A 10,492-nucleotide genomic window follows, 5' to 3' on the forward strand; every position below is an offset into this window, starting at 1 on the left:
ACAGGGGTGAGGAAACAGTCAAACCTGTCTCTCTTGACACAGGGACCTACCACTCGCAATGGGCTCCCTTGGACCAATTGGCTCTACTTAACACAGATTCTATTTCCACCTTAATGCGTCAAGTGAAATCTCGATCTCCAGATGACCCATTTAAACCAGATAATATTTTGACATTTCAGGAGAGCGTCACACCCATATTTCTAGAATTAGCCAAACTCACGCTGAGCACAGAAGTATCAATATGGAAACACGCACAGTGATCCTTCACTAAATGCCACTCAGCCAGAAAACTATTGACCCATTTCTCGTCTGTCATTTCCGTCCTAGTATGTGGAGAAACATGTAAACAATCTCCTAATCAAAATACTAGAACAATATCAAATATTAGATTGTTCCCGAAGTGGATCTGGATCTCACAGCACCAAAACTGCTCTTTTAACAGTTACCAAATCCCTTTGCAGTTCTACAGATGCTGGCAAATCCTAGGCTCTGATACTCCTAGATTTAAGTGTGGCCTTCAACACTGTCTCACATGCAATAATATTAACTCGCCCCACTGACCTGAGGGTACAGGGCAAAGGTCTGGCCTGGTTTACCTCCTTTTTAAAGGAGTGGTCCTTTTCAAGTTATACCCCCTCTCCCCCTCTTCGTCTCATCTCAGAGAGGACTGGCTCCTGGCATCTCCCAGGGTTTGGAGCTCAGTCTTACCCTTTTTAATATTCACATCAGACCTCTGGTAAAGGTAGTTAATTCCCTTGAAATCTCACCAGTGTTGTATGCAGACGACACTCCGCTAATTATTTCCTTGTCAGCAGAGTTGACCAGCGGTTGTTTCAAATATTGAAACTGTCTAATAGTGGTGGCGGCATGGATGCACAACGACTGTTTAAAACTTAAATCGTGCTGGGCAGGCATACCCATCTTTGGAGTGATCAATGATGGCCAGAAATACTATGTACCCGTCGAACATAAAGTGGTGGTAGAAAACCTTGGGGTATGGATGGATAGCTCTTCATCCTTTGAAACCGAAGTCAAGATTCCAGCAGGGGAACTGTTTTGGCACCCTAAGGAACCTCAAACCAATTATAGGATGCTTTTCCTGGCAATCCCGCCAACTGATTGTACAATCCCTTGTCATTTTGCTCCTGGACTATTGCAAATATCTCTATTAGTGCTCAAAGAATTCTGTTCTGAACCAATTCAGCTCTGCTTCCCAACTTTTGAGCAAGTTCCATTGGCTTCCTATTAGAAAGCTTTCAAAGTTCAAAGCCCTATCCATCTCCCACAAAATCCATACAAGCAAGGAGAACTCAGCCTAGCTGCCTGGATGCAATTTTACATGCCCTCTAGAACACTACGCTCCGCCAATCTAAACAAGGCCCTCATCCTTCGTCACAGCAGAGCCAGAATGGGAGGTTTCTCCTTCCATGTCTTGCTCCGACCCGATGGAATTCTATGCCTCCTAACCTTAGAAAGAGTCAATATCACTTACTGATCCGGAAACAGTGGAAGACCCAGTTCTTCTTCATCTAGGCTGACGATTTCGCCTCTCTGCGGCTGGGTTTCATTGGATCCATTTATGTCCCTTGCTGATATTGTCTCACACCCAGACCCTCACCTTCCCCTCAAGGCAAGCTGTCTCCAGGTGTTGTGCTATCTAAGGCTCTGCTCTCTTTTTGTAAAGGGTCAAAGTGGAAACACCCCTGCAGCAAGTGCCTCTATCAGCCGCAGGAATAAGATATAGTGCACACCAATACCCAGCCCAGAAAAGGGCTGAAACAGACCCAAAAAGGAGCATGTACCTACATGTTCACCTCCTCTGTTTGTACCTCATTAGTAGCTACCTGTGCACTTCCTCCGTTTGTATGTCCCTGGCGAGCCTCTTTAATGACGCTTGGGATCCTGGTACTGCCAAGCATGGCCGTTTGTCTATCAGATCATTACCTGATGTCTGCTGTGTGCATCGAGTCACTCCTCTGCTTTAGCTGTGAGTGAACCCTGTGGAGCGATTACGCAGACATAAGGGAGTATGGAAGACGATGAACAGGGAGTAAGGTGAAGCTGATTTCAAGTAATGCCCAAAGGTGTAAATGCTGCACGCACCTGCAACCGACATCTTATCCCACTCTGCCAACGCTCCATCCACCCACAGAGTAGTCAGATGCCATGGTAAGGTAGAAAAAGACAAAAAGCAGACATGTATTGGCAGCAGAGATATCGCAGGTATATTACAGGTTGTGATGGAATCTCTATAATCAATGCTGCAATCTTCTCACAAATGCTTGAACAATCCCTAGGAATGTGGCAAAGATAACTTAACAAACAGAAAAGTAAAGACAGGAGTTGGAACTTCAGCTGCTCCATTGTGAACAGGAAAGTACTGTCAAGAAGAGTGTGAATGGAGCTTCATTTCTTATACACTTCCTGGAGCGTTACCTTTATTATATACTTTCTGAAGAGTTTTCTTTGTGATATGGTTCTTGAAAGGGTTACCGTTGTTATACACTTCCTGAAGCTGAAGTGACAGCAGCACATCCTGATCCATCTCTTTTTCCACAATCCCTTCTTGTTTAAATAAAATCTTGGCCATGTTGCATCTTCCTAAAGCTGTACCTCTAGCGAGTGGGCACTCCATGTGTGCTCTTTCTGTACTAAGTTACTCTGTGAACACTGGAAAATCACCTCCTTTCTGAAGTAAGTAAGAGTGACATGTTCAATGAAAGATTTAGTTAAATATCTGTGTATGGTGAAATATCTCTTGGTAACATTCGTACATGGTAAAGAAGAGATGTCTTTTACAACTAGTTAAATATTGTGTATTCACATTCTCTTACATTTCCATTTAGTGATTTTAAATCTCTTTACATCCAATAGGAAACCAGCCTTGAATGCACAAAGGATCGTGAATTATGACAGTAATCGTGCAATTCTGAAAAAAGTGGTTAGAAAAAATGAGCTCCAATATTCAGGAAAAGATCTGCACAGTCAGAGAATGAGGAACCTGAACATAAACTGATAGATCCTGGAAGAAGCATATCAGTGGATGCAGGCAACAGGACTAAGAAATGACCTCAAGAAAATTAAGGCAACAACACTGACAAACCACTTCCTGTTTAAACAGGCCTGCACCACCAGCTTTGATCATGTGTTTGGTATGAGGTGGATACAGCATTGCTCTGCTTCCTGTAATGATGACAGACCACCATTCAGCGTGCTAAGTATATTATAAACTCTTTCTGGCCAAACCACATGAGCACGAGAAAAACACAAGGGAGTGGAGCCAGACAGCTGAAGGGTAAAGGGAAGAGAGGGTCTGTGATCTACAACAGACTGTCCCAATTTGCATCAACCAGAAGGAAGACTAAATTTTACCCGTAACACACAAAACTTTTATGCAATCTAAAGACATACCCCCCTACAAAGAAGCTTTACTTGCCAAAGTAATAATATATGTAGCTGGCGAGTCTTGTATTTCATTGTGAAATCTGAAATCAACCATCCCAAAATACCACACACACACCGGGAATGTGAGAATAACACAAGTGCTTTATCAACCATGTTAGCTCCTCAGGAAACGCACTCATGGGATGCAGACAATTATAAACCTGACCAACAGACACTAACCAAGAAAAAAAAATCATACACATGCAGCAAGAGCTTTAGTTTGTCATCGCTACTAAAGAACCATCAGCAAACACACACAGGAGAAGCAACGTGCAATTGCAATAAATGTATGAAGAACTTTAGTCAGTTAACGCTCCTACAAGATAATCAGCGAACACACACAGGGGAAAAATCATACCATTGCAATGAATGTGCGAAGAAATTCAGTCACTTATCACAACTTCAAAGATATCAGCGAATACACACTGGGGAAAAACCGTACAATTGCACTGAATGTGTGAAGAAATTCAGTCAGTTATTAGACCTCCAAGTACATAAACGAACACACACAGGGGAAAAACCATTCAAGTACACTGAATGTGGAAGTAGTTTTAGTGATTCCTCAACACTCAGGAGTCATCAGCGAACACACACAGGGGAAAAGCTATTCCAGTGCAGTGAATGTGTAAAGAGCTTCAGTCTGTTATTACATCTCCAATCACATCTGCGAACACACACTGGGGAAAAAACATACCATTGCAATGAATGTGGAAGTAGTTTTAGTCATTCCTCAACACTCAGGAGTTATCAGCGAACACACACAGGGGAAAAGCCATTCCAGTGGAGTGAATATGTAAAGAGCTTTAGTGGGTCATCAGAGCTACAAAAACATAATCGAACACATACTGAGATAAAACCATTCCAGTGCAGTGAATGTGTAAAGAGCTTCAGTCTGTTATCACATCTCCAATCACATCAGCGAACACACACTGGGGAAAAAACATACCATTGCAATGAATGTGGAAGTAGTTTTAGTCATTCCTCAGCTCTCAGGAGTCATCAGCGAACACACACTGGGGAAAAACCATACCATTGCAATGAATGTGGAAGTAGTTTTAGTGATTCCTCAAATCTCAGGATTCATCAGCGAACACACACAGGGGAAAAACCATACCATTGCACTGAATGTGTGAAGAGCTTCAGTTTGTTAACACATCTCCAATCACATCAGCGAACACACACTGGGGAGAAACCATACCATTGCAATGAATGTGGAAGTAGTTTTAGTCATTCCTCAGCTCTTAGGAGTCATCAGCGAACACACACAGGGGAAAAACCATTCCAGTGCAGTGAATGTGTAAAGAGCTTTAGTTGGTTATCACAACTCCAAATACATCAGCGAACACACACAGGGGAAAAACCATTCCAGTGCAGTGAATGTGTAAAGAGCTTTAGTAGGTCATCAGACCTACAAAAACATAATCGAACACACACTGGGGAAAAACCATTCCAGTGCAGTGAATGTGGAAGTAGTTTTAGTCATTCCTCAGCTCTCAGGAGTCATCAGCGAACACACACAGGGGAAAAACCATTCCAGTGCAGTGAATGTGTAAAGAGCTTTAGTAGGTCATCAGACCTACAAAAACATAATCGAACACACACTGGGGAAAAACCATTCCAGTGCAGTGAATGTGTAAAGAGCTTTAGTAGGTCATCAGACCTACAAAAACATAATCGAACACACACTGGGGAAAAACCATTCCAGTGCTTTGAATGTGGAAGTAGTTTTAGTGATTCCTCAAATCTCAGGAGTCATCAGCGAACACACACAGGAGAAAAACCATTCCATTGCAATGAATGTGGAAGTAGTTTTAGTGATTCCTCAAATCTCAGGCGTCATCAGCGAACACACACAGGGAAAAACCATTCCAGTGCAGTGAATGTATGAAGAAATTCAGTTGATTATCAACCCTCCGGAGCCACCAGCGAACACACACGGGGGAAAAACCCTCACCACCCAGCCAGTGAGGAACATCAACAAGACTGCTCATCAGCACACCAATCCTTATACATAACACACTACATGGGTTTGCTCCAGGGTCAAACTCACTTTACTTTCACGTTAACAGCAACAAGTTCTAAACTGGAAAATCTATATTTAGGAACAAGGGGTTTATACTTCCATTAGTGGCATAATACATTTGAAACCCAATAATGTATAGATCTGTATTAATGATACATAACCAAACACCACCCATGTATGGACATCCGAGAGCCTTTAAAAACCACACTACAGAGGTGTGTACCGGGATTTACTTTAACATTAACAGGAACTAAATTATGGTACAGCAAGAACAATCATGATGCTATGAAATGTACACAATGATGACTAGATGTTACATGTTAATAAGAAATTTATGTTTTTAGACGTAATAAAACAACAAATGTATTTGAATTCATGGTATTTGACTGCTGAGTGTATATAAGGCGATCTTAGATGTGATTTATTCCCTAAACTATAAATATAATTTGTGATGTCAGCAAGAAGCCTAGTTTATTTGGTAATAGAGGGGTCAAATCTCGATAGCATGACTGCTTTCAGCTGGGAGTCTGGTGCAGGTGGTATCAGAGGGGACTATTCTCACCAGTGTGCCTTCTCTCAGAGGGAGAAGCGGTTCTTTGCTTGAGATGGTACTTCATCGCTGGATTCCACACTACCAGCCAGTTTCAGGCCAATCTCCCTTCTCCCCTTTCCTATAAAAATTCTGGAAAAGACAGCAGAATCCTATCTAAACATCTTGAGGATAACCAGCTGTTGGACGAATTCTAGTTTGGGTTCCGACCAGCACACAGCACTGAAACGGCATTGACCACAGTGATGGATAATCTTCGATTGTGCGCTGACAGAGGGGACACATCGATCCTCGTCCTTCTTGATATGTCGGCGGCTTTCGACACTGTGAGTCATGCAGTTCTGATGCAAAGACTGGAACAACGGGGTGAGAGGAAGAGATTTTTGAGTGGCTGCAATCATACCTCCAACAGACGGTGTCTTTGGAACAGGTTACATTGAAAGTTTCTCCTGTCCATTATGGAGTTCCACAGGGATCATCAGTTAGACCCATCCTGTTTAATGTTTATCTGAGACCCCTATTGTCCATCATTAAATCTTTTGGAATCAGCGTGATAAATTACGCGGATGATACCCAATTGATTTTCTCTCTAGAGGGCAAACAGGAGACATCGCTTGAGGTTTTCCAGGATTGTATGCGGAAACCGGCTGGCTGGCTCAGAGGTAACTCCCTCCAACTTAATGGGGGGAAACAGAGGTGATGTACTGCTCAGCTGCAAAAATTCCAAAACACCCTCTATCTGAATTCAGGCTCACTCCAGAAGAAGACTCTTTAAGTCCGACTAATACCGTATGGAACCTTGGAGTACTTATGGACGCCAATCTCCAAATGGTGTCCCAGGCTAATAAAACCATTCAAGTCTGCTTTGCTCTAATTCGCACGCTGCGAAAGATCCTTCCTCTTCTGCCAGATGATTCCTGAGCATTGGTAGTGAGGAGCATAGTGCTAAGCAGGCTGGATTACTGTAATTCCCTATATTAGGGGGGTCCCCAGTATATCATCCAGGGGCTGCGGGTGCAGTCGGCAGCAGCTAAGGTGGCTCTGAATAGATCATGGAGCTCCTCCACAACTATGGCACTGACTGATCTCCATTGGTTGCCAATAAAAGAGCGGATAAGCTTCAAGTCACTATGTATCGTTTTCAGAGCCGTTCATGGATATGGACCTCCGCCCCTGCAGGATAAATTCAACTGGTATGAGCCTTCTAGACAATTACGGTCTGCCAATACAGGCTTATTACCGGTTCCCAGATTTAAACGAGCCAGAATGGGGGGTAGGGCCTTTAGTGTAGCAGCTGCACAGTTATGGAATAGGCTGCCACAGAATCTTAGGCTAGCTGACTCTCTAATGGAATTTAGGAAGGGTTTGAAAACCCTATTCTTTCCTAGAAGTTAGTCAATCTGTCATCATCACTTGAGCCGCAGGTACAGTTGTCCCGGGTTTGTCTGAGCGCCAGGATGCCCGTAGGGTGATATCAGCGCTATATAAAAACCTAATACAATACAATACAATTCAATGAAGAGAGAAGTACTACGAGTAATACTGAAATCTGGGATTCACAGATGTTTTGGGAACTTAATTCAGTCTTTTTTACCCAATCAATACCTGATTTATTTAGGAAAGCTAAAATATGTCTGTGCCTTGGCAGTCCTCTTGTTAATAATCCATTATAAATACCACAGGGATTTAAACATGAATTTGGCAAATACAAAATTGTCTTTTTTTTAAAGTTCTTCTATAGCACTGCTTTATCTAATAATGTCTGATGGGTTTTCTTCTAGGCCTTTCTTCATAGACAGACTCAATGGGATTTCCGATGAAAGGCTGACAACCTGTCCAACTCTAAACAAGGATGGTGGGTGGGCCGTTGGTTTGGCTGGTGTAACGCTTTGTTGCATTTTTGATAGAGTGCCCTAAATCCAACCCGCCTTTCTTTAGTGATTTTTATATTTTCAGTTACATTTGAAGAATGTCCCGCTCATTTATAGTTTGACAGGGGTCCACGATCTGCCAGAGGAACAGGCATAACAACCTCCACTACCCCATTGGACTAGCGTCCACCATATTTAGCGATCTCCACCAACCTGGCTATCCCTGTGTCTTCAGAGGAGCAACAGGAGCTCCTCTAAAAGCACCTAAAGTTTGCTGAGTGGCTGCCATTTTTCACCCGGTTGCACAACAGACTTTTTGGTTTTACTCCTAAAGTGAGAGTTTGCTTTTTGTAAAACCAATAAATAATGTACTTGATACACTGAGATCTTTCTACAAGGGAGTCTAAGTCATTTTACATAGATTTTTTCTGTTTGAGACTGGCAGTCTTTTCATTGTGTTCCTGAAGAGAAACACGTAGGTCAGAATGCCTACCATAAGTAGGGCAGACGGTCTGATGTACATACACCAACAGCCCCAGGTATGTCAGTCATTGTAGTGAGGGTTCCTGAGGTTCTGACCTCTGTTCAAACAGAGGGGTACAGTGATAGCTTCTTCTCACCAACCTCCAAAATTCTCCAATTTATTTTTATAATCCGTTTAATACAATTTGCTGATGGATTGTACATGAGAACCACGGCCATGCTTTCTTCTCTTACTCATGTATTAGGGATCAGGAGGTTGTCTCTATGATTCTTGGCCTCCTCTTTGCCTGCTTTAGTCCTTCTGGGGTAACCTCTTCTACCAATTTATCCTTCAAGGATTCCTGTTGTTTCATTAAAGAGCCTTATTTGCACAGTTTCTCCAAATTTGTAAAACAGTTGAAAGTGGAGATTCTTCCTTAGAGACCTTGGTTGGAAGTTTGCAACATTGTGTCCGGTGTTGTGTAAAACCATTGTGTCATTCTCCAAGGCTGTGCTGTTGAACCAAATGTTGTGTAAAAGCAGTGTTCCACCCTCCGAGGCTGTGCTGTTGAATAAGATGATGTGTAAAAGCAGTGTGCAGCTCTCTTAGGCTTCAAAAGGACATAAGTAAAGCATTGTGTCTCCAAACACTCGCTGCTTAAAGCAACAACAGTGTCCACCTTCTACCTGGGATCCTATCTGTTTCTGACCATCATTAGGAGACGCAGAAGCTACAGAAAGAAGGGCCTGAGGATTCACTAATAATGTGTCGGTATTAAAATGTTACTGATCACAATGCCCATTCACAAGAAGTCAAATTGACACACTCGGTTAAATGGTGCGGCTCTGTCTGTTTTGGCAAATATCTTAAGCTACCTTTCGTCTTCATCTCAGTCTTTCAGAATGATGAACACACTTGGATCGACCATTGTGGACACCACACTTTATTGATGGGAGCGCTGCTGTGTGGGAGCATCCATTAATTTGACTATTTAAAGTGGAATAAGGATAAGCATACCTCCTTTACTGACATTTCAGATGTTATGATGTGGTAACGTAGTGTTTATTGTGTTGAATGCCTGGCCTGAGAATCCCTATCTCTCTCTGATTGATCCACCATCAATTCTAATTGACCATGCTTTTGCGTTTCAGACAGCAATCCTTTGCCTGTGTTGGCTTGGCAGTGTTCTCCTGGAATTCTGTTCTCAATTTCCAGCTGTACAAAACATTTTCAACACCAGTGGATTATCCTGCTTTTCCGGAGTGACCAAATCTCTGTGTAGCTGTATGTCTTAAAGACTAGGAAGCTTGAACATCTGGTCTCAAAATGCTTATTTAATTAACGAAACTGCATTGTCCTATATCCTAAAGAACATATATTTCATTTGAACAATCTTTAATCTCAAAAATAAAAATACATATATTACCTAAACATGGTTTACATGATTACATGGCTATCACAGACAATATTATTTTCCCAAATAGATAACTAGACACACATGTGTTGTTTACTCCCAACACGTTATCCTGTCTGTGTGGTCGATGTGCAGCATGTCATTATCTTTCCGAGAACTCATAAATGTTTCAATTTATCCAAACGATTACTTTGCCACCACATACGGTGACACAAGTCTGCTACCAGCTCCATGATATCTGCCTTTCAAGGTCTGACAGTGAATGCGAAAAATATACATGTAGTCTCGTTTGAATATTTTTATCATTCTAGTTCATAGCAGTTATGTTTCGGATTAATGGGAAGTACCCCACTGAAGAGTAAAAGTCAGTCATTAACACTCTATGTACCTCATGAATTGACCACTGAATAAGGGAGGTCTTCGTCCCAATTTACAACCAGAGCTCCTGCCAGACGGCTGCTGCATCCGGTCCTATGCTGAGAGCAAATCAGAGAGGAGCAGAGCTAATCCCAGCTGATGTGTGTTTTCCTTCCAAAGGAACACTCTTTCTTAACTTAAGTCTGATAGTCACAGCTTCTCCAATGTGAACAGGTATACAGTGTACCAAGGTCCAAGAAACTCTATAGGCAAGTTAGCTACTCCAAACTCTCATAGTGTAGCACATTGAAGTAGTCTTCCAGTTGCTAAGCTCCAAGGAACATTCCACTCTTGTTACAAATGTTAATAT

The 10,492-nt window shown here is 42.3% G+C and overlaps 1 pseudogene; it reads left to right on the forward strand.

Moving 5' to 3' along the window:
- Positions 1-2,880: 2,880 nt before the first annotated feature.
- On the forward strand, positions 2,881-5,712 carry LOC147736755 (uncharacterized; annotated as a pseudogene).
- The last annotated feature ends 4,780 nt before the right edge of the window (positions 5,713-10,492 follow it).

The sequence above is a fragment of the Lissotriton vulgaris genome, chromosome 1_2 (genome assembly GCF_964263255.1).
Source record: "Lissotriton vulgaris chromosome 1_2, aLisVul1.2, whole genome shotgun sequence".
Classification (NCBI taxonomy): domain Eukaryota; kingdom Metazoa; phylum Chordata; class Amphibia; order Caudata; family Salamandridae; genus Lissotriton; species Lissotriton vulgaris.